Raw genomic sequence first — 23682 nt, forward strand, 5'->3', positions numbered from 1 at the left:
ACCCCTGGAGATTTGGGAGTAGAACCTAAGAGGCATCAAATTTGGAGAGGAGAGGGACTTCCATTGGAAAAAATGCCATAGGGGCCACCCTCCAAAGCAGCTATTTTTTTCAGGTGGACATTATAGAATCAAAGAATCACAGAAGCATAGAGTTGGAAGGGGCCATACAGGCCATCTAGTCCAACCCCCTGCTCAACGCAGGATCAGCCCAAAGCATCCTAAAGCATCCAAGAAAAGTATGTATCCAACCTTTGCTTGAAAACTGCCAGTGAGGGGGAGTTTACCACCTCGACCGTTTATGCACTGGAGGTTTCATGCTCGGCTGCAGGATGGAGTTTTAGTTGTGGTAGGTTGCCCCACCTCTTCCTGCATCCACACAAGGGAGCATTTGGCCTAGTGCACCTCATCCACCCCCGATTTGTACTCCTGCATGGGAGTTGGGGCAGTGAAGTTCTCAGTGCGTAAACGGTCCTCCATAGGCAGCCTATTCCACTGCTGAACTACTCTGACTGTGAAATTTTTTTTCCTGATATCTAGCCTAGAGCCTGGAGATCAGTTGGAATTGCCCCAGGTTTGCTGAAAAATCTGTTTGGCCCCTATGTGGCCCCAATCTGTGGATTTAGATATATGCAGATGCGGGGCTACACAGGTCTAACAGTATATAGACAAGGGGGGACCAGCAAGAAATCTGTGGGTTGGCTATCCCATCACCCCAACTTTGCTTCCTCTCCTCTCCCCCTACTTCTCTCACAGTTTCTGTCCTTCCTGCAAACCTTTTTAAAGTTTCTCTCCTCCATGCCTGTCACTTTCTCTCTTTCTGCCCCCACCTTGTCACTCTTTCTCTCTTCTGCTCCCCCATCAGTCTCCCAGCCTCCTGCCTGCTCCCTTCCACCCACAAAGCAGCGGTACCTCCGCCCACCCACCTGTTTCTCCTCCCTAGCAGCAATGACAGCAGTAGCTCTCTAGGGCCCATTCCACACACATAGGATAATGTACTTTCAATGTGCTTTGTCAGCTGGGTTTTCCTATGCAGAACATGGGGACAGAGAATGAGGCAGAAGACATTTGGGGAGCAAAACTTTCTGGGGGAAACATCTAGCCGAGCATACTTGTGGATTTTGTTTCTGCTTTAGAATGAACAGTGGGGTATTTTCACATGACCACCTACCACAGGCACAATCCTTCCTGGCATTACAACAGTGCCTTCATTTAGCGCTCACTTTGACTCCCATAATTTATTCATAACAATGCACTTACCATTAGACGTTTGCGGAATCATTATAGCAAAGACATTTTATAAACTGCTGTGCCGGTGACACTTTTATTAAGTAAAGTGAAGGTTATTTTTTCAGGAAGAATAGTAGTAGGTTCTCATCATTACTAAAGATGCTGTCCTATTGAGAGGACAAAGCTGTCAGCAGGCCAAGGATTTTGAAGTTAACAAAACAAATGTTACACAGACAGTTAAATGATGAGCTTTGTGATTCATAAAGACACTGCTAAATTCCTTTTTTTCCCAGATTTATATCATCAGAGTACATGATTGTTATTATATATTATAGATCCACGACAGTCTGATATTTGATTCCAAGTAGGGAAATTTTTTAAAGGACTATCTCCTTCCACATATCCCTGTACACCAACTACAGTCATATTTGCTATTGTATGGTACAGGACACTGTGAATGCTGTCTCAATACACAAGACCAGTAACCAGTTGGGTTTACAAACAAGCCCTGACTCATCATTGTGATCATGTTTCATGGTACATTTCATATGGGCTAGGAAGGGGGAAGGATGACTAACCCAATTGACTTACTTGACTTGCAGGAGGAATAAGACGCGACACCAATGCTGGGATGAACAAGGCCACAGCTTTATTACCTCCCCACGGGAGGGTTGACACAACATGGGAGAGGGAGCCTGACCAAGCAGTCAGCAGACTGCACCAACAATCCAGAGTCCAGAGGCACCCTGGGGACCCGCACCGTTCCCAGCCGGGAGAGCAGATCCCCTTGCCTACTGAAGTCTGCCACTAAGGGAAGCGACCTATGGGGAAGCCACCAGGCGTCAAGCTGCTTTGACTGCCCCCAGGCCACCTGGCAAACGAGCTCCTGGCCTCCCAGCTGGGTAAGCCGCGCTCGTATACGCGCCTCCTCGTAGTGAGGCCCCAAGCCCCAGGGAGTCCTGCCAACAGGCTCCATCCCATGCAAACCCGCAGCTGTGACAATTATTAAACAAAACATCCACCTCATAACCCTGACAATTTTGTATTCATAGTGTGGGTGGGAGGGAAGCAGCTCCCGCAGCGTTCCTGGCGAAGAGGGCGAGACCCGCGCACGTGGCGACTTAAATAGCCACCACAGGTCCCGCCCTGCCCTTTATGCTGTGTGTGCTGCATTCTGGCAGTGCGCACACTAGAGGTCCTCTGTGTGGTCACCTCTTCTTCTCAGCTGCGTCAATGTTCGGCCAAGGTAAGTCTTGGACGGGTTTTACTTTTCCTGGTGAAGTAGATAGAAAAGGAGTCCAGTCCTCTCCATGTTACTGCTTTGGGGTTTTCACCCCTGCATCTTTATTGTGCCTCAAAGAAATACAAAGGTGGACTTTGTTGAGGTAAATTCATGTCTGTAGCTGCCAAATGTAAAAGCAACAGTTGAGCCAACTATGTTTTGATTGCAAGAATTATTCTGACAGATTCAGCCGGTTTTTCAGTCATTTTTGACTGCTTGCAAATATAATACCTCTCTCAGTAGGTGTCAGAGTTTGCAGCTTTCTATCCTGAACTTGGAGAAGTCTGATGACAGACTGTTGCCACTCACAACTATTTTTATCTTAAAAGCTGATGGTAAATATTGAAGTTCTCAAGGAACCACTCTCTGGAACTCCTAAGAAAAATGTGTTCTGAATGATGCAATCACAGGATGTAAGTTCTGTCACAGATTCCTTCCACAGTTTGCCTGATTCTATACGTTGTTTGTACCGTGGTTAACAACCCGACTCATTGCATTGTCACATACTTGGCACATTTCTCTGAGGCAAGTCATATGGCTCAGTCTTGCTGTGCCCCAGGTAGATTCCTGCAGCATTGCAACCACTGTTCTAGCCCTGGTATCAAATTTCTGTTAATGGCAAAGGAGTCCCACTAAGAATCTACCAGTTCAGGGGCTGACCACTATGCGAGAAGCAACAGGCACAATAGAGAAGGAGAGACTGACGCATGCCTTCCTGAGCTGCTTGGGGGTGTGATAAATATTTAGCACATTTTTATTGTATCCTTCCACTAGGATCAGAGGTTTTCCTGAAGCACCTTGCAAACTGCTTTAGATTGTCATGATATGTGTGTGTGTGTGAAATTCCTTCCATTGTGTACACTAGAAAACCAAATAAAATAACATAATCTTTTTGGGTGAACAGGAAATATTAATACCTACTGGGTCGCTGGAGGGAAGGCAGCATGGTCTGATTTTGGAAGCTAAGCAGATTCAGTTCTTGGATAGGAGTTCACCAATGAAATCTCTTCAGAAGGCAATGGCAGCCCCTTCTGCTTCTCACCCTGAAAGCTCCTTGCTTTGGTCCCAATAACTCTATTACACGCAACTTGACAGCATTTGCATATTTATGTAATGGGTCATTATGGAGGGACAGGACATGAATGGAAGCCTGGGGGATAGTGTCCTGAGAAATACACTGCAACTGCTGAACACCACTGAAGCAGCTAATTGTTTGAACTCTTTGTACAACTTACAGAACATTGTTGAAGAAACCAGAATTATCTGAATTTCAAACCCCACTCCATCCTGGACTATTCGGGAACGCTCAAAATAATTCTTATCAGATCTGGAGACCTTAAAATATGCATTGGTGAGTGTATTTGGGTCAGTCTGTGGGTGGCTAGTACTGCAGATCTTCTAATTCTGTAATTAGTTTCAGTGTTTCTAGATTTTTATACAAGGCTTTTGTATGACCTTGTGTACATATATCAAAGAATGGCCGTGAGTAAATGGCGGCCGTGGTTGCTGCGGCGAGTGGGCAGGACAAAGAGACGCCAAGGCGTCTGCCGCCAGAACTGGGATGCGCCAGCTGGCACGTCCTGATTGCGCGGGAAGGGGCAGGCCTCGGGTGCTTGAATTTAAGCACCATGAGACCAGAGCTTGCCCCTTTCGCCGCCCAGAGAGCCGAAGGACTCTGCCCAATATTTGTTTGGAGTTTTTTCATCACAACTGCGTAAAAGGGGCATGAACCAGCTTGCATATTGGGACCCTGGGGTTGGGAGTCTCAATAAGAGACCGGCTAACACCAACCGCAGCTTTGCCCGGCTTGGAAGGTCAAGGGCTTGGTGCCAGGAGGTAGGGATGGTTGAATATGGTGGATGCCAGACAACCATTAACCGGCCTCCTCCCAGGGGAGGGCATGCAAAGGGCAAGGGAGCCTTCCTCCCAACTGGGAGGAAGGAGGACCCAGGGCACCCCTTGATCCCAGGTTAGCAGCCGGACGGCTGCATGGAGTTTACTCCTCACCTCGTGCCAGGCCAACCCTAGTTTTTGGGTTAGTTAATAAAGCTGTGGCCTTGTTGATGCCAAAGAGATGTGTTGCGTCTTCATTGGCTGGATACCACACTGCCAAGCAATCATCTGATGGCCCTCAACTTGATTACCCAGTACTAGTTTTTTATAGCCTTATATATGACTGTTTTGCCTTTTGGAACTGTCCGTAGAGTTTTCTCCAGCACCAGAGTTCAAAAACGCCAAAGAATTGAGGCTTTTGAACTCTGGTTCTGGAGAATACTCTTGCGAGTCCCTTGGACTGCAAGGTGAACAAACCGGTCAGTCCTCGAGGAGATCGGCTCTGACTGCTCCTTAGAAGGCCAGATCCTGAAGGTGAAACTGAAATACTTTGGCCACCTCATGAGAAGGAAAGACTCCCTGGAGAAGAGCCTAATGCTGGGAGCGATCGAGGGCAAAAGAAGAAGGGGGCGACAGAGAATGAGGTGGCTGGATGGAGTCACTGAAGCAGTAGGTGCAAACTTAAATGGACTCCGGGGAATGGTAGAGGACAGGAAGGCCTGGTGGATCATTGTCCATGGGATCACAGTGTGTCGGACACAACTTCACACCTAACAACAAATAACAACATATGACTGTTTCCACTGAGAAAAGGTATTAACTTGGATCACAGAAATGATTTTGACACATAAGAGACATATCCATCAATTCTCCCCTCCTGCTGAAAATTGACTATCTTCCCCATTCTATTTCTGGGATGGTGTTGTCTCCGTTTGCCCTGGAGCACCATTCCAGAGGATCTTTTGGGACACAGTATGAGTTCAAAGGAATCCAAGCTAATGTAATGGACATCAGATGTCAGAGTGCTGTCTGGAGTAATAGAACTGTAATTTTCCATTCTCACATATTATCCTCACTTGATATGCATGCATATTTTGAGTGTTTACTGTAGATGGCTGCTTTAATTTTTTTTTCATTTGAAATAGCATTAAAGAAAATAAGAAACTTCATGATGTATAATTTAATATACGACTTGGCAAAGAAAGTTGGCTTTCAAGGTGAAGGTATATTAGTTAAAGCCAATAAAAAAAAAGTCAGTGCATTTTTTCACAATGTTTTTCAACTGCTGCTTTTGGTCTCCCTTGGTCCTTTCAATTCTCTCATCATTCTCTGTTTATATTCTGCTGAAAAGATTCTAATTTCATTGTTCGTCTCTTGAGAATTAACCTTGCAAACACTTTTATATGCTTAAAAAGCATTCTCCCATCTTTATAGTGGCTCACATTTAAAATATTCGTTTTATAATGCACACCACTGGTGGAAGATCAGCGGTCTTAGAATTTTTCTCTCCAGATTTCACCATTTCCAAGACCCTTACCTCTGAAATGTCTGGCTTTGTAAAAAGTCATAACCTTGGTCCTTCCATACAGTGTTCTGTGTTAATTGCTAGCACTGAACAGGATGTGTAGAGAAGGAAAACAGCTTGAGCAAAGTAGCAGTCACTTCCACAACTGTTCTTTTGTAGATTTGACAGCTTTTTGTCAGTCTTCCTTGTCTTCTAAATTAACTCTCCATTTTTGTTGCTGAAAGTATTGCTGATATGACTAATCCTTCTTGGATATACTGTGGGCTGGAGCCCATGACATCCTGATCTGGGGTCCCAGCTCAGCAAAATACTTTTCACCTCGGGTCTTTAGCTGTTGAGGAAGATAAGTACTCGGTCTCTGGGAAGAAGGTGACTGTTTTCACAGCTTCACAGCTTCGGCTGTTCCAGAGGTATGCATGGTGGTTTACAACAGTGGGTTTTATAAAAAGGCCCATCCTTCAATGAACTTTTTATAGAGGAGAGATTTGAAAATGCAACAAAAAAGAAATATTTGAAGGATTAATTGGTAAAAAGAGAGCCCTAATCTCCTTCCTGTTCTGGCAATGTGATAGGAATATCCTGCTTTGGAGAACAAGTGGGCAAAGAGCCCATCATGGATAAAAGAGAAGGGAAGCAATTTTTTTTTTGAAAACCGGCTCGTCTCCAGTTGTTAGCTACTCCAATGGCATAGGACATGCCTGAGTGAACAGCCACACACACATTGTGAGAAAACTTGGCAGAAGGCCTCAAGGTTTATTAAATCAATAGCTAAGTGTGTAAACCGATTATGGCGCCCTTTAGTCAGCAAGTAATCCTTCAAGAGTAAAACTTCCTCAGATTCCCATTCTGTTCCACAGAATCATAGCTTAAGCCTGCAAGATGGAGCCAACAAAGGGTTGCTCATAAGAAGAAGTCAGGATGATTTGACCATTATGACCCTCATGTAGGGGCTGCTAAAGAACTTTTTTTTGCATTCAGGCAGCTCTACCTATGGGACTTCCTTACATTCAGGAAGACCATTTAACCCAGTATTGTTGACAGGGGCTGCAAATACCTCTTCCAGGATTCCAGATACAGGAAGAACTTTCAACCCTTACTACCTTGAGAGAATTTTAATTGGAGATACCAGTGGCTGGAAGGCTGTGTAATCATCCCTCCCACTGAGAGAGGACATATGGCGCAAATAATGCCTATAAGTGGCCTTCATGCACTGATAGTTCCAGTTTCCCCCTCCAGAGCATCTCTGCAGAACAGAAGTATTCTCCTATAACTGTACATAGGAGGACCTGTTTCATGAAATGATTGATGACAAGGTGTCTGACTAAAGTGTGAGGAAAAATCATGTTATAGATAGACAGGGTTCATAATGACAATGCACATACATATGTGCATGGAAAGCATGGAAAGAGAAGGAAGTAGTAGGATTTAGGCATATTTCCTGATTTAGAACATCAGGATCTTGTCTGTGTGTTTGGGTGTCAAGAGGGGAACCAGCTATTCAGTGTATTGTGCTTTAAGAAGGGTATTCATTTTTGCCACTTTCATAAGAAGTGTGCTGTTTTTCTTCAACTGTTCGAGCAGTCTGAGTAAACTTCAGAAAAGGAATTGATTTTCTACAGAGCCTGTTGGACAGTTTCTTTCCATTGGTTTGTAACAGGGGCAGAGGATGACGTAAGCTTCTGGGAATGCCCACAGGAAGGAACCAAAGAGAAATTCTTCCTCACTCTGTGATGGAACTTGAGCCTGGTGTTCAGAAACTCACAGCCTCTTAATTCATGAAGCTCTCTTGGCAAATAGCTATTGACCTGTCCTCAATTATTTGCTTGATCATCATTTAAACAAGTGGCTGTTACCATATTTGGTGGCAGCAGATTTCATAAATTATGTATTGTATGATATGAAGATTTACTTTCTTTTTCTCTTCTGAATCTACATCCAATAAATTTCACTGGCTGAGCCCAAATTCTTGTATTAGCCCTGCAAAACCTGGGACCAGCCTATAGGAAGGATCATCTCTCTTAGGATTCTGTGCACATTACTCAGATCCTCCTAGATTTTCTTCCCCACCCTAGTTTGAAGATTTTTGATAGGCCACTCTATAGCTGGGCTGTGACATCATATGGCTCAGGGTCTTTGAAATGCTCTCTTGGAGAATGTGAGGAGACTCACCACATTATCCTGCTTCGGTTTCATAAGCAATTCAGGATATCAATATTCAGATGGGCCTTCACCATTATAGATCTACATGAGAGCAGAATTGATAAATACTTGGATATTGATATTGATATTGATATACCATCCTCCCCGAAGGCTCAGGACGGATTACATGAAACAACAAAATGGTACCGGTAACATCATTCTGGTAACAGTAAGGTGATAACAACAATAACATAAACATGATAACAATAACAACAATAACAATTAAAGGATGATGAAACTGCAAAGAGCCTTAGCTCAACTCGTACTGAGACCCAGGGGTTGGGTGTATTTGTTAACAGTCATGGTAGGAGGGGAGGGCTTGGAGGGCCAATTGGAAGCGATGGATAGGTCGACCTCAACCAAATGCCTGGTGGAGGAGTTTATCATTGTGGGGGAGAAGTTGTTTTAGGTTAGCAGGCTCTGTAAGCAAGAAAAAGTCACCCTTCCAGGGCCTGTGCAAGGGAAATGTTATTATCCAGCATGGGTTGTGGGTCATTAATAATATGCTGAAGTCAATCTTTGATTACAATTTCTATTAATTTGTATGGGACAGATGTTCAGCTGAGTGCCCTATAATTTCCTGGTGCCTCTCTGGACCCTTTTTGAAAAACTGGTGTAACTTTTGCTACTCTCAGTCTTCTGATACAGTGGTTGAATATATACAGGTTAGTAGAGCAACTATCACACATTTGAGTTCCTTAAGAACTGCTGAGTATATGCCATCAAGACTTGGATACTTCTTGTTTTTAAATTTCCATAATATATCTAGAACTTCATTTCCAGTCACTTCAATTAGTTCTTCAGACTCTCTGTTCTGGAAAAGAGTGGCTGTAATATGGGTACATGCCCCACACCTTCCACAGTGAACACACAAGCAAAAAACAAAATCATTGCATTTCACTGCCATCTCCTCATCTTCCTTTATTCTTTCGGCATCCATGAGCCCCTATTGCTTCTCTGGTTGGTTTCCTTATCTGGATATATTTAAATAAGAGCCCCCAGAGACTCACCCACAGGGGCAGTTTGCTATCATGGGAGATCAAAAGCCAGAAAGGACCTGCAGGCAGGAGCACGGACTCCTGCCACCAGTGTCCCTCAGGCAGCACGCAAAGTGGAGCGGCAGCAGGGGGAGGGGCTGAGCCTCACAACCTTTTAAAGGATGGATGGTTGAGCACAGCCTCTTTCCCCATTTTCCAGCATCAGGGTACATCCCACCCTCTCTCCCTATGCAAATGTTTGAGTTTATTGGTGTTTAAAATCCGCTTTATGTGTTATTTGTTAATTACCACAGCCTTTGGGTTGGAGCATGGGTCAGATCTTTAGTGTGGAGAATCAAGCTTGTGCTGGCCTTCACAGGTTTGGGAGCCCCCCCCCCCCATAAGGGGCTGTGTGGATGAATAGCCAGAAGGTGGGTTACCATTTCCAAGTGGCAAGGGAACCCACCAGAGGTGGGCGCCCGATGGGTTCACCCAGTTGCCACCTCTCATATGTCAGCAAGCTGCTATGTCCTGGGATCCAGGCCGGCTAGCCAATGGGACCCATTGGGCTGATTGGGCTGATTGGGCTGCCTTGTGATTGGGTGGCCACAAGAGGGCAAGGGTTCTTACCCATGCCAAGCCATGCTCTGTGGCCAGTTCATGCTCAAAAGATTTGTGGTGGTCCAGTGTTCTTATTGTGGCGACCAGTATCTCCCTGCAAAGCAAATGTTTCTTTTCTCTTGATGCTTTTAGAAACCTGCTCCTCTTTATGCATGCTTAATTATTGACTCACTTTTTTCCTGTCAGACCCTATGGTCTCTTCTGTTCAATTCATTAGTACAGACCAAAGCTTTCAAAATTTTCATTTCAGCATCCTAATTCTCTCAATGTTAAACACATTGGTAAAATGGGAATTACATGTTGTTCTTTCTTTCTTTTTTTAAGAGTGCCTGCAGGCTTTCAGGATGCTCCTGTTTTTGCTGAAAGGAATTTGCACGGCTACCGGTTTTTGGGTAAAATGCTACCATTCATTCAAGTTCAAGAGGTTTCAAAAAGTTTGGTCACTCCAGCATTCCATGATCCTCGTATCTGCTGAAGCTAAAGGAATGTACTGTGATCACTTTAGCATGCAGACAACTACATTAGTTATCTGTAAGCCAATGTATTGATTTTCGAATTGCTTGCTTATAAGAGTGTAAAGGAATTGTCTTCAGGCAAGTTCATATCTTTATATGTCCTGTCTCCCACAGTCAACAAGAGCAATGTGGCTAGGCAGACCAACAAGCCTACATGGTTCTCTGAAACAATAAAATATGAAATAAATCTCTGCAGAGCTTTCTGTAGGTATAACTTGCCTCCACACTTATTTAGAGCCTATTATTTTTCCCCAGAACATGTTATAGTGAATTTAAAAATCTCATTCATGAAAATTTTGTTTTATTATACAGCAAAAAAGGCCTTTTTGTTTTAGACGAATGAGTCCCTTCTGCCCAGATATTCTAAACATCAAGAAACTAATAAGTTTGTTCTTTCATATATGGTGTTCTTGTAATAAAGGTTTTTAAATCTGGCTTAAGATACATGGTCTTATGCAAAAAATCATGAATGTGAAGTTTCCTTTATATGCTAAGTATATATTGTTCAGTTTTTTTACCACCAAACTTACCTAAGCAGTTGAACTAATTATTTTTTTTTTGATGTGACACTGGCTGCTAGACTCATGGTGGCCCAAAGATGAAAAAAGCATCCACTCATTTATGGTTGACAAAAATGGTCGAATTTTCAACAATGGCTAAACATAGCAGCTTAATGCACAGAGACCTTCCAGGGGAGTTCCCAGCATGCTGGAATTCTTTTCTTTTTTTAATATCAAAGAAAGTAATATTTGATTCATGCTGTATATAGCAAAAGCTGTGTATCAACCATATTGTACAGTCAATTTTATGGATTGGGAGCCTGCAGTAATCTGTATTTTTTCTCTTTTTCTCTCTTTTATGTTGGAAATTGAATAAAACTTATATCCAAAAAAATCTCAGAAATAAATTCTAATTTATCTCAGCTGCTGAGTGAAACTGATGTATCTCACTATAATCCAGAACTGAGCTGTATCTAGTACTTCCCTTACAAACAAAATGTAGCATTTATCATTAGTATTAATGTTTTTTTAAAAAAATAATGCTATAAACATTTCATGTCATGGTAACACATGGATTCATCAACTAGTTACATCATGAATTATGGTGCTAATGCTATAACAGCAATAAGTGGAATGTCAATTTTTGACTGTATTTGTTAATAGAGGGAAATACATTTAAGCTCTCACTCAGCCGTGCAGCTTACAGGTTGATCTTGAAAATAATTTATTTCAGTTCATTGGCAATTTCATGGAAACATGTAGCTAGGCAGAGTTCACATTGATTATCTTACTTCATACAAATACCCCAAAACCCCACTGTCTGAAGGGTCTACAGAAGAGTAGAGAAGAAGGAGTCTCAAAACTGCTTACAATTGCCTTCCCTTCCTCTCCCCACAACAGACACACTGTGAAGTAGGTAAGTGTGAGAAAGCTCTGACAGGGCTGCTCTGTAAGAACAACCTTAACAGGACTGTGACTAGCAAAACACCCAGCTGGCTGCATGTGGAGGAGTGGGAAATCAAGCCTGGTTTGCCAGATTAGAGGCCACCACTCTTAATCTCTGCATCAAGCTAGAGTAAACCTAGTCCACGGGCAGAACAATCCTCCTGCACTGTGTTTGCACAGACATCCCTTGAAGAGGAAAGTTACACAGTGGCCCCCCAGTAAAAAAACCCAAAATACTGGGCACTGTCGCAATAGTGTCAATGGAGTTTGTGTTGCAGTATTCCATGCCAGCACTGTTGCTAGGTGTGGATAGTGTGATAGACAGATCAATCAGGGTCAATCAGTGGTCAAGTTTTGAGGGAACTGGTCCAAGCATCTGTCATTTGTAGGGGGAGAGGGGCAGGCCAGAAGAGGCTCACTCATGGTCATCAGCACCCACCATTTAAGATTCTGGCTCCCGTTGAAAGTCCTGTGCCCCTGCTAGAACCCAGGATCGTAATGCCCATGATAGACAAGCTCAGAAGCAGCTGTGCTATCCAGCAAGGCAGCTGTCAAGGATATTTTCACGTCAATCTCACTGCCACCTCCAGTAGAGGAAGAGCAGGCTGGTAACTGGTTGTAGTGGGGGGTACTGCGGGGCTCAGAGAGCCTCTGACAGGGCCCCTGTAGCCCTTGATGAGCCACATCCCTCCCTTGTGATAGCAAAAAGTCCAGGTATCGAGCAACAACCATCCTAGATTATGTCCATGAGTGTTGGGTAGAAGCAATGCACCTGGCCCTCTGTGCAAAGCCATGGACTTGGGAATGATGATGGCTGGATCATGTTCAGCAGCCATTCAATACCGCAGTCCCCATGGACCTTTAGCCATTGCAGGACACACAGGCCGTGGGTGTTGAATCAATAGCCATTGAAGCAAGGGCAGCTAATCAGTTCGGACTCCATGGTTCTGGAACTGGCATTTGGTTTCTATCCTTGGTCTGTATGGGGACCCCTGAAAATGAGAAAGTGTTTGAGCTAGGGACAGCCACCATTTTTGATGAGTGTTGGCCATCAGCCATTTGTATAAGCGTATCTCCTGCATCTGGCAAAGAACATATGTAGAATAAGATCATGGTCTGAGTGACCAGTCACTGTGATAATGGTGATCCTCATAGATAGCTAATCCCTCTACACTGCAAGACCCACGCACCCAACCCACGTAGGGTGGGTACACCTAGAATGCAGACCTCAGGATGAGAGCTGCTGTTAGAGAGCAGACTTTGCAGACATACCAATAGTGAAGTTACTCATGGCTGCCATGTTCATTGTCAGTGTGTGGCTGGCACTGTATGCACAGATTAGCCACAGCAATCAACTGCCTGGCATACAGTCTTCTGGCAAAGCTAGTACTGATGGCTTCTCTTTGGTCTTTTCGCCATTTAAAGCAAATCTTAACATCTGAAAGGAAAGCCTGTAACTAAGGACTTGAAACTGTAAAACATCTGAGCCTCACGGGAGGACAGTATATAAATATAATAAATAATGGGAAAAGCTTGATTCTTCCAACTACCCTCTTGGTAAAATAAAATCCTTTGTTGTTAAAAATACCTCAGTACCTTAACGATAAAAGGTTATAAGAAAAAGAGCTCTATACCAGGGGTAATCAAACTGCGGCCCTCCAGATGTCCATGGATTCAAATTCCCATGAGCCCCTGCCAGCAAATGCTGGCAGGGGCTCCTGGGAATTGGAGTCCATGGACATCTGGAGGGCCACAGTTTGATTACCCCTGCTCTTACCTTCCCCAAAGGGTTCCAGGCCTGAGTAAAGCCAAAACGATCTAACAGTGAAAGGGTGGGACAGTCAGACCCATTATTAATCACACTGCTAGGCTAGCTCAGTCTGCGGGGGACAACATTTTTATTTTGGAGTGAAAATTTACCTCAGCAAAGGAAAGTGTGTTGAGAGGTAACTGTCATAACTGCCTTTAAATTCGTGGAAGACCATGGAGGCCCTTCAGTTAACGAACTTCAGCTGACAAACCATGAATCAACTAAAATTAATCACAAATTTACTTTTATGAGCCAGTTTGTGCCCATCCCTAATCTACATATCTCAGCACCCAGGTTGGCAGCCCTTCCTACCCACTTTGGGGAGAGTTCTGCCAACTTGAGAGGCCGGCCGGCCAGTGTGAGATCATCCCCTTCAGCCTCCTGCCCCATGCAGCCACCTGCTTGGTGCATGGGGACTATGGGCAGCCAGGGGACCACTGCAGGCTCCCCCAACTTCCAATGTTTGGACCATTGAGAGGAAGACGGCTGGTAGAAGTGTGCTTTGGGAGCTCCCTCTTTGGTTCTTGGGGGAGGGGAGAGAGTGTCTGTTGGGCCTAAAGCTGGGAGAAGTCAGCCAGGAAGCTTTTGGCAGGGGGCTTTCAGACAGTGTGCTGTGCTCTGCACCCTGCCTCGTAAATTGTGAGGTGACCTGCAGGAAGCAATTGTAGGATGGGGAGGGCAGTGATTGGAGAGAGGGGACACAGATGTCACAGGGGAGGGTTCTGATTGGGTGCACCCTTATTTGGTATCCTAAGCTGCTTGGCTTCCCTTGGCTAGGCCATGCTAATATGGATTAGTGATGTTGGTGTGCCAAGACTAATGAAGACCAAAATGCTGCAGTATCTTCAAAGAGAAGGGCACGGCTTGAAAGCAACAGGAGCTGCAGACTTTATTGACCAGTATTCGTGCACCAGACTTCACTTGGGCAGAAGTAGCAGCAGAAGAGGCAATGGCGGCATCGGAATCACCATATGATTTATGAACCATTTCTCAGCACTGGGTAGACTCACCTCCCAGAAAAAAAGGCACTCTAGAATTTCCTGCCAGTTTCCAGATACTTTTAGAAACTACAAGCCTCCTTTAAAAATATGGTCAGGCACTCCCCTTCATTGTGTTGACAGCCAAGAACATCTCACTTGAACTCTTTCTTTAAAAAAAAATAGCTCCACAGGATTCCTGCTGCACAATGACTCCAAGTATTCTCTCACACTGCAACTCAAGGTCTGAATCTGACCTTTAAGAGGTAAGAATTGAGCAGCACAAAAAGAAGCCATGCCTAAAAGGACTGAAATCAATGAGATGTAAACTAAATGGAAGCCTTTTGGAGAAGTCTTACCTCGGGTATTTCATTTCTGCACCAGTGTGGTTAATTTCATAATCACCTATGAAAGCCCTTAGGACATGCAAGTTTAAACTTAAAACTTTTAACCACATTAGACAATGGAATCAGAAGCATTGCTTGTATCAACCAGGTCTACACATGGCTTTGTTTACTTGTTATCTACTATGTACAATATTGCCACTTTAAGCAACATTAGTAAACTGAGCATCTGAAAAAGTTCATTCGTCTAAAAAGCCAGAGAGACAGAGAAAATATATCTGAAGACAGCCCTACAGTATCCAGCATAAAAGGAGTAGGATGACATAGTTACAGAATACACTCATCAGGTTAATCTGAAAGGGCTATTATCACGAAATCTATGCTTCAGAGATCTCTTTCTCCTCTTTGTTACCATGTTTCCTTTTTATGGTTAAGTGAACTTCAAAACAATGACAAAGGAATATGTTCAGGATCCCATACATAAAATAGACTGTAGAAGAGATTGCAGTTAAGTTCTTATATTTCTCTAAACTTCTTGTTTTAAGAAAGTCCTGTTGTTTACCCCCCTTCATCTATTCCGTCACACATGCACATCTTAGTAACTCAAGAAGTACATGAAAGGCCGTTTATTTCAAAGGAAACAGAAGTTTTTAAAACTGAGCGGATGCAGAAGACTTGCTCTTTCCTTTTCATCCAAAGTACTTGGATTCTTGGAAAATCAAACATTACCCAGTAGCCTTATTAGTGAGCTAAACACTAGCTTTAATATTGATACATTTGCTAATTTAAAAATAACAAATAAATACTGCTCTGCCATCTCAGAACAGAAATAAGTCAGCAGAAAATACAAGGGAATATTTCTGCTGGGAACATGTTGCATTCACACACACACAAGCATGAACACACACACAGGAAGAGTGCTTGCACTCGTAAGCTCACGCCTTGAATAAATCTTTGTTGGTCTTAAAGGTGCTACTGGACTCTGATTTTATAAATGCACAGATGCTTAAAAAAAATCTGATATAACCTTGAATCACCTCAAAAACTGGTGCAGTGTGCAAATTTTCTTCTTCTCCATCTCCAAGTCCTATCACTGATGAGAGCCCTAATTTTGGTTTAAGTTAGCCCTTTGCCATGCAGGTACTTTCCACCAAGTCCAACCTGTTCAATACTTACATCCTGTGAGAGGTCATTTATCCACAGCCTAGGCTTAGACCTAGGCAGCCATTGTTACTCTTTGATATCTAAAATGTGTCTTCTTTTACAGACACGTTTGTGTGCTTGCTAATGACTGAATTAGATGTGACTGTACCCTTGTGTATGCCATGGGGATACTACCGCCATTTTAAAATGAAAAATGTGCAATTGAACTGTGCTGCGAGAGCCCACTGGGCCATGTCCAAACACCCAAATGGTCACGGGGAGGTGGCTGTTTCTTCACTTCAAAAGGTGTGTGTGGGGGGGGGGGGACGGGACAAAAGCATCATCTCCTGCTACACTGCAGGCCCTAGCAGAAACAAGCCTAGCTTAAACTTTAAAACAACATCATGTCTGAGGCAAAGATGGTGTTATGACTAGTCTGGGAGACTGAGATGATTCAAACTGTATCACAGGAAAAGAAAGTCAGCATGTACAGAAACAACAGGAGAAGTAGCACGGGGAGAATCAAATTTTATCTATGACACAAACTGCAGCAGGGTTTCCTGGCACAGAGATGCCTTTTAAAAAGTTAATGTTTTGGAGGATGTAATTGTTTCCTTGGGCTTGGCTTAAGGAACAGAAGCATCGTTTCATTTCTAGCTGAAGAGGAAATTCTAGCAATTTAGGGATTCTTAGCATGATCAGGTAACTTTGGCAAATGGGTGATAGTTTTAATAATTTTTATTCAGGAGATTTTGTCATGAAGAGTTAACGATGGTGATATTAGGAGTTGGGTGCAAGTAAAAAGAAATAGTGAGTAGGGTTGCCAGGTCCCTCAGAGCAGGGAGCGGGGGTACTCTTACCTGGAGTGAGAAGGAATGTCAGGAATTAACACAACATGCCTATATAACTTGCCAGTGACCTGGGTCTTTTCTTCATTCATATTTCGCCCCATTCTCAATCCTGCTGAATTCTAATCGATTTGAAGCCAGGTCTTCCAGCAGATCTTCAGCCTTCCTTTTTCCCTGATCTGAAACAGGTCCCACTAAGTCCATGCCTTTTGCACTGTATTTTCTCCCAATTGCCAGTCTTCTGTCTCCTTCCCACTGGATTGCAAGGGATGGGGGTGGGGTGGAAGCTGGGTGAAGCTCCCACTGGTATTGATAGAATGCAAAGCTAGAGAGTGCTTTATTTCCTGCCTTTTGTCTCCCAACTCAGCCACAGGATGCCGCGGGAGTGGCAAGTAGAGTACGAGGCTGCTTGTTTATTTTTATTTTTCTTCCCCCTGCATGAGGGGGGGGGTGGAGCGTCAGGACAGAATGGGGCAGAGGGAGAGGAAACTTTGAAAGGGAAATCTCTGTCCATAGAACAGTGGGCTTTTGGAGCACAGTCATTTTAAAACAACCCCGAAAATAAGGGCAACAATTAAATTTGCAAGGGAATGACAACCAGGAACCACGGTATTCCTGCAGTCTTTGAATTGATACCCTGACCAATCAGTGACAGACTACCACGATATGTCAGCCTTGGAGGTGCAGAGAAGGGGAAGGAAGTTAATCCAGCAAAATGTCGACATCTATACCGGGGGGGGGGGGGGTCAGAGCGCTTTTTCACAGATATAGCGAATTATATCCACTCCTGGATATCATGGAGAAAAGGTAGTGTCACCAAGGACTCAATCATGGATGTTGCAGAGGGTAAATTTAAAGGTCCAAAATAAAAATGGAAATCAAATAAAGTACAGAGGGGAGGGATTTATTCGGGCTTGGAGAGGATAAAACCCCCTAGTGCAGACTCGACCCTAGACACATGGGGGGGACACTCTGATTTGGGGGTAAACTGTCTCAGTTTCAGCTTTTTTGCAGCTTCCCTATTCCCAATCTGTGTGCACACTTCCCCTTATTCCTTCACTGTCAGGAAGCAATGAGGAAGAATGACATGGAGAAGGATTTCCTGCGAAAGACCTCTCGAACAGAGGGGAATCCTTTATTTATACATACACGTAAATCATTTCAAATAATCCCGCAAGGTAGCGTGGAGCAAACTGATAGGCTTCAAGTAATCCTGCGAGGTAGCGTGGAGCAAACTGATAGGCTTCAAGTAATCCTTTTAACATATGAGGCAATTGTTGTGCTGTAGTATCCTGATTGGTCTAGGTTAGATGCAGAGGTGCAGCCTCAGAGAGCGTGGTTTGCCAACGCCCTCAGGCCGAATCTCTACACTTCACAACAAAAAGGAAGGAAGGAAGGAAGGAAGGAAGGAAGGAAGGAAGGAAGGAAGGAAGGAAGGAAGGAAGGAAGAAAGAAAGAAAGAAAGAAAGAAAGAAAGAAAGAAAGAAAGAAAGAAAGAAAGAAAGAAAGAAAGAAAGAAAGAAAGAAAGAAAGAAAGAAAGAAAGAAAGACATAGCTCTGAAGTGGTTTTGCCCTTTCGTGTCCCATGATAGCTACAGGCTTCTTCTCAAAGAAAGAAAAGAAATTTGGGCCCTGCTACACTTCAGATTGTATAATCAGGAACACAACAGTTTTCAAACGTTTAGACACAGCCATTCCAAATCAAGTCTTATGGGAGCATCAACTACAGTAAGGCTATTGAAATTTCTCAGGAGAAATATGTGCACCTATAATTCTGCTACTTAGTGTAACCTAACACAAAATTTTAACTCACATTTTGAAACACATGACAAATGTGAATGGAAACAAAAAGGGTTTTGGTGAGGCAAGTTATAATTTCTCACAGACGTTTTACATATCCTTATAAATAGAAACCAGAACTTAATGTTTTTCCTGCAGAACATTGTAGGTTGAATTACCAACATCTCCAGTTAAAAGGGTCTAAGGAAGCAGGTCTAGGAAACGCCCCTGCTGAGATCTTTGAAAGTTGAAGCCAGTCAGTGAAAACAATACTAGCCTTGAAGGAGCCAGGATCTAACTTAGTGTGAGATGGTTGCATGTGTCCACCCATTTAAGTTTGAAGAGCAGCGGGGAGAGAGGTCAAAGGAAGTGGCTTTCATTTGAAGTCAGAGCTCCAGTTTTCAGAAGTGTTTTAATGGGCCAATTCTCACTTCTTTAACTCTGAGACTAGTTTTTGAAATGTTATTTTTAAATAGCTTTGGTTGGTCTCCTAGAGTTCTAGTTTTCTTAAATACAGGAAAAACAAACATAATTCTGTAGTATCGTGAACATAGGACACCTCAGCTTTGCTGCAGTCTGACAAAAAGTTTTATTCAGCTCTCTGGCCCAGTCTCTCTCTGGCTGGGCCTTCTTGCAGTCAGCCTTTCATACTAACTTACTCAGCTCCAAACTGTTCTACAGGAGCCTTGCAGGGCCAAAACTCTAAGACCTACAAAGCAGAAACTTGCACCCCTAGAGGCTACTGATATACATTACAACAAATTTGATACTTGTTAACATTTTGCAGACCAATTGCTAATTTCTAAAAGTACTTTAAGTACTAGGGAGGCTGTAAGAATATCAGCCCCCAAATTATTATATTTGTCTGCTGATTTTAATGAAAATAAGATAAAATAAGATAAATTTTAAAAGTACTTACCTTCACTGTTATGTTGAGATTGTTTTGTTTTGTTTTTTGTTTTGCTTTTACCATGAATAGTCTAGCTGTAATTAAAAGCACAGAGAATATCCTTTTGTGTTATAATAGTGTTCTTGTGGTTTTTTTCCTTGAAGTTACCTCTCTGCCATAATTTATTGTTTCTTCAACCCTATGAGTCTGTATCAAATTTACACTCTAAATTTCCAAAGGAGAGAACACCAACTGGGGAGAAAAATATGCAGTTTCAAACACTTTCTGCAGGTATAATGATTAAATAATTACCGCATATACTTGAGTATAATCTGACCGGAATATAAACTGAAGGAACTAATTTTACCACAAAAAACTGGGAAAACTTATTGACTCAAGTATAAACCGAGGATGGGAAATGCAGCAGCTACTGGCAAATTTCAAAAATAAAAATAGATACCAATAAAATTACATTAATCGAGGCATCAGTAGGTTACAAATTTTGGAATATTTATTTCAAAGAAAAACAGTAAACTAGTTCTGTAAGTGCAAAAGAGGATAATCCTCAGCAAGATTATTGCGTGAACCTGCCCTACTGTCCTCCAGTGGAGGAGCTCAGTCTGGCCTAAGTGCTTAATCCATGCTCCATCATCACAGGCTCTCCCATACAGCCTCCCCCCACCCCCACCAACAAATACAGAAAAGTCAAGAGGATGAATAGCTGTTGGGTTTTGTACCTCACTTTTCACTAACCAAAGGAGTCTCAAAGTTGCTTACAATCACCTTCACTTCCCCTCTTCATGCCAGACAACCTGAGAGAGCCCTGACAGAACTGCTCTATGAGAATAGCTCTGACAGGAGAACTAAATAGTTTATGGTTGCATGTGGGGGAGGAGTGGGGAATCAAACCTGGCTCACCGGATTAGAAGTTGGTGCTCCTAATCACTACACCAAACCAGAAGAGCTAGTTTCCCACTACCTACTGAGGAGCATGAGGCACATGCTCTCTCTCACACACACTCACCCCCCCCACGCAAATATCTGTCCTAATTGTCCAAACATCATGTGGATTAGCTGTCAGTAGAAAACTCAGTTCTCTAACTAGAGTTTCTCCTCTGTGTGGATGGTCAGCTCAAATTCTGTCAGAATCATTCTCAGAATCAGAATAAAATCAGAATGAATCTCTCTCTAGCTGTGGCTACATATCAGTTCCCTCTCAGCAGTTGCTGACCAATCTGAGCTCTCAGAATAGCCTGTCAATTTGGCTCCTATTTGCCTACTGAGGATTTTTAACCCTTCACTCTCCTGTTACTTTTACTTCAACACTTAGAAAATTATATTTTTAGTACTGTCATCACAATAGAGACTCCTTAAAATGATTCTGTCATGAAAAACTGTAACAAATACTGGAACAATGCTATGTAGAAAATCATGTTTTGGAAATAAGTACCTGGGGGAGATCGATCAAGTCAACTAGAAGAAGCATCCATGTGTCTTTTACAGTTGAATGAAAGCCAAGAGAAAAAGAATCCAACCTGAAGGACCTTCAAGAGAACCACTGGAGAGATAGAGTTGGTGTCAAACTAGCTTAACAAAGGTTCACATATGAAAAGCCAAAAAATGATTGAATTGTAAATGGTGAAAGAATGACACAGGGCAAAGTCAAGTTGCAAGCAAGGTCTGTAACCAGCACAGTAAGCAGAGTTATTTTTTTGACATATTGTTTTCTGCCCACTTTGGCTTGCAGGGATTCTGTTACCTGAAGAAAAGTTAGTTGAATTAGTTAACCCTTTTATTCTGGTGTTTAACTTGAGTCATCAAGTTGACTAAAGCAAGAGAAGCCTAATTTACTTTTCACCATAACTTTGCACTTTCCCCCTTCTTTAATGGAATATTTTAGTCTCTCCATTTTCATTTCTTGATGCCCACATACATTTGTGGCAACTTCTCTAGATTCACATAAAAAGGGAATCTAAATAAGCTTGAGTGTGTGGTATCCAACAAATATCCTTAACAAATGCAACACAAAAAGTAGCCCCAGAATTGTGTGCTGTTTAGCATGTTTAAAATAAAGATTTGTGAAAAGCAACTTTTCTAAACTTTATGAAATAAACTATTTTTTAACATTTTGAGATTTTAAAAATAAATCTGATGAAAAAATTGCTGACTCTTCTCAGAAGAGAGTATCTGGTCTTCCTCTTTATTCACAGCATCGAGAAGGATAGGATACAACTCTAGTGTCATAATTTTTAAAAAGATAACCGTTTAAAGGTGGCAATACACAGCCGTCCCATTTTTCAGCACCTGTTATTGCTCCCCCTCCCTATTCTAGTATATTAACAACAAAGTTTTCTCAGGCCAAAGTTTATCAAGAATGACTAAACAGACCTCGCTCATATGTAGTTCCTGGGCCTAATTCTCATTAACAGGGAAGCTACATTAACCTGTTCCGGCAATGTAAAAGGGCCTCGAGGTGAGAATAGATGCAATTTGTACCCACTTTAAGGCACTTTCCCATTGCCAAAGTGGTGTCACGTTGTCTTAGTATAAATGAAAATTAGACCCACTTTGGAGCTTTTAATGTGGTACTACTCATGTTTCAATGTAGAACATTTTCCTTTTTACTAAAATCAGGGTAATAAGGGTCTGAAAGGTGTGCAAAGCATATGGCAAATAAAGTAATTTTCCTGTGAGTCTGCGTTATTGCCATTCCCCTAACAGTCTTGAGTCTCTTTCATAATAGAAGTTGCTGAGGGGCTTAGAGTACTAGAAAATATAAAATACCTCTGGGACATATTCCAGTACTGTACATTAAATTTGAGGATTTTACATGTGATAAAGTATGTCAGTGTTGCTTACAGGGAATTCCAGTGATACCTCAGCTTTCTTGGACTTATTATAAATCCTTTGTTGGAATTATTGCGGCTGGTTCAATAATTCAGATTAGCCCTCATGTTTATTAATGCTCTACATCTGTGCAAACAACATGTCAAGCAGAGAGTTTATTGTAATTGCCTGAGCAAACAGAACCTGAAAGAAGCAATTTCCAGTTACAATGTGCTATGACAAGTAATGAGGTAATTGGCATTCTGTCCTGATTACTTCCACCTTCCTTTTCATCAGGTCTATATTGTGTGTGATAGATAGTTTTATAAGAAATGAAGGTGTTTGATAATATGGTTTGCTGCTGCTTAAGGTTAGTGATTAAAGACAATCATCATTTTCTCTCAGAGATCTTATTAGCTTTAACATTATTTATTCATATGTGTAAGAAGTAGGCCCCAAACCTATCTTGCTGAGCAATAACATAAGAGTTAAATTGTAAACTCGACTGCTAACTCAGCAAATGCAAAAGATTTAAGTCTAGATTTTCAACACTGAACAACTTTTTTCACATCAGGTTTGTTGTAGTTGAGATAACGGTTTAACAACAACACTTTCATGTCCTGTTTAGTTACTGTACATTGTTTCACCATGGTACTATCGACATTAAAGATCTGGCCTTTTTTCATTTAGATGTGGATTTAGGAGAATTAGATAATAAATGTTTTGGGGAGAAATGGTTTCTGACTTGTAGCTACAGGTTACTTCAAACTATGTAATTTTCTCCTTAACTTGAGGGGATTAGAAATTTTTAGCTTGGTTTCTGCAGGGGGGGAAATGAGTTTGGTAAATAGGCCATTTGGATTACAAAAAAAATGATGTAAATGTTGAGGTTTTGTTTTTACGTTTTATGTATTTTTCTGTCTCATGTTTATTGGGAGAAAATCTGTTTCATTTGGATCATTGATGACTTGGAAGCTTGATAATGAGAATCAAGGACCATGTAAAATACAGAGCAATTTCCTAGCAAGCTACTACCCTAGATGGCCACTGGTGTCCATGTCCAGCAGCTAGCAGAACCAAGCCCCAGCAACTATGTCAGCATTTAAAGGGCCCCCCTGGCTCAGACCCTTCTACAGCAATGGCAGTTGGTGTCAGCTTGCCAACTGGCATTGCTTCCAGTGGGTGACCTAATCACCTGAGTGCCTCAGTTGCTTGGCCTTGTACAAAGACCACAGGGGCCACTCAATTTGGCTTGATCCAGGGCCTTTTTCTTTTCCTAGTCTGCTCCTGACATGGAAAGTGGAGAAGGCTGTCAGACATGAATTTGTGCATAGAAAATCATATCAGTCCCCTTTGACTAGTGATGTTATCAAAGTTCCTAGTGGTTTGGTGTGATGTTTGTAGTTTGTAAAACTGGCAAATTGTTTGCTATTACCCACAGA

The 23682-nt window shown here is 42.4% G+C and overlaps 1 long non-coding RNA gene across 1 annotated transcript; it reads right to left on the reverse strand.

Moving 5' to 3' along the window:
- Positions 1-19462: 19462 nt before the first annotated feature.
- Positions 19463-23315, reverse strand: LOC143840724 (uncharacterized). Its single transcript, XR_013232350.1, has 3 exons — positions 23276-23315; positions 20865-20972; positions 19463-19509 (listed from the first exon to the last, which is right to left on the reverse strand). It is a non-coding gene; the product is annotated as an uncharacterized LOC143840724 (long non-coding RNA).
- Positions 23316-23682: the final 367 nt, after the last annotated feature.

Source organism: Paroedura picta, chromosome 6 (assembly GCF_049243985.1).
Source record: "Paroedura picta isolate Pp20150507F chromosome 6, Ppicta_v3.0, whole genome shotgun sequence".
In the NCBI taxonomy this organism is placed as follows: Eukaryota; Metazoa; Chordata; class Lepidosauria; order Squamata; family Gekkonidae; genus Paroedura; species Paroedura picta.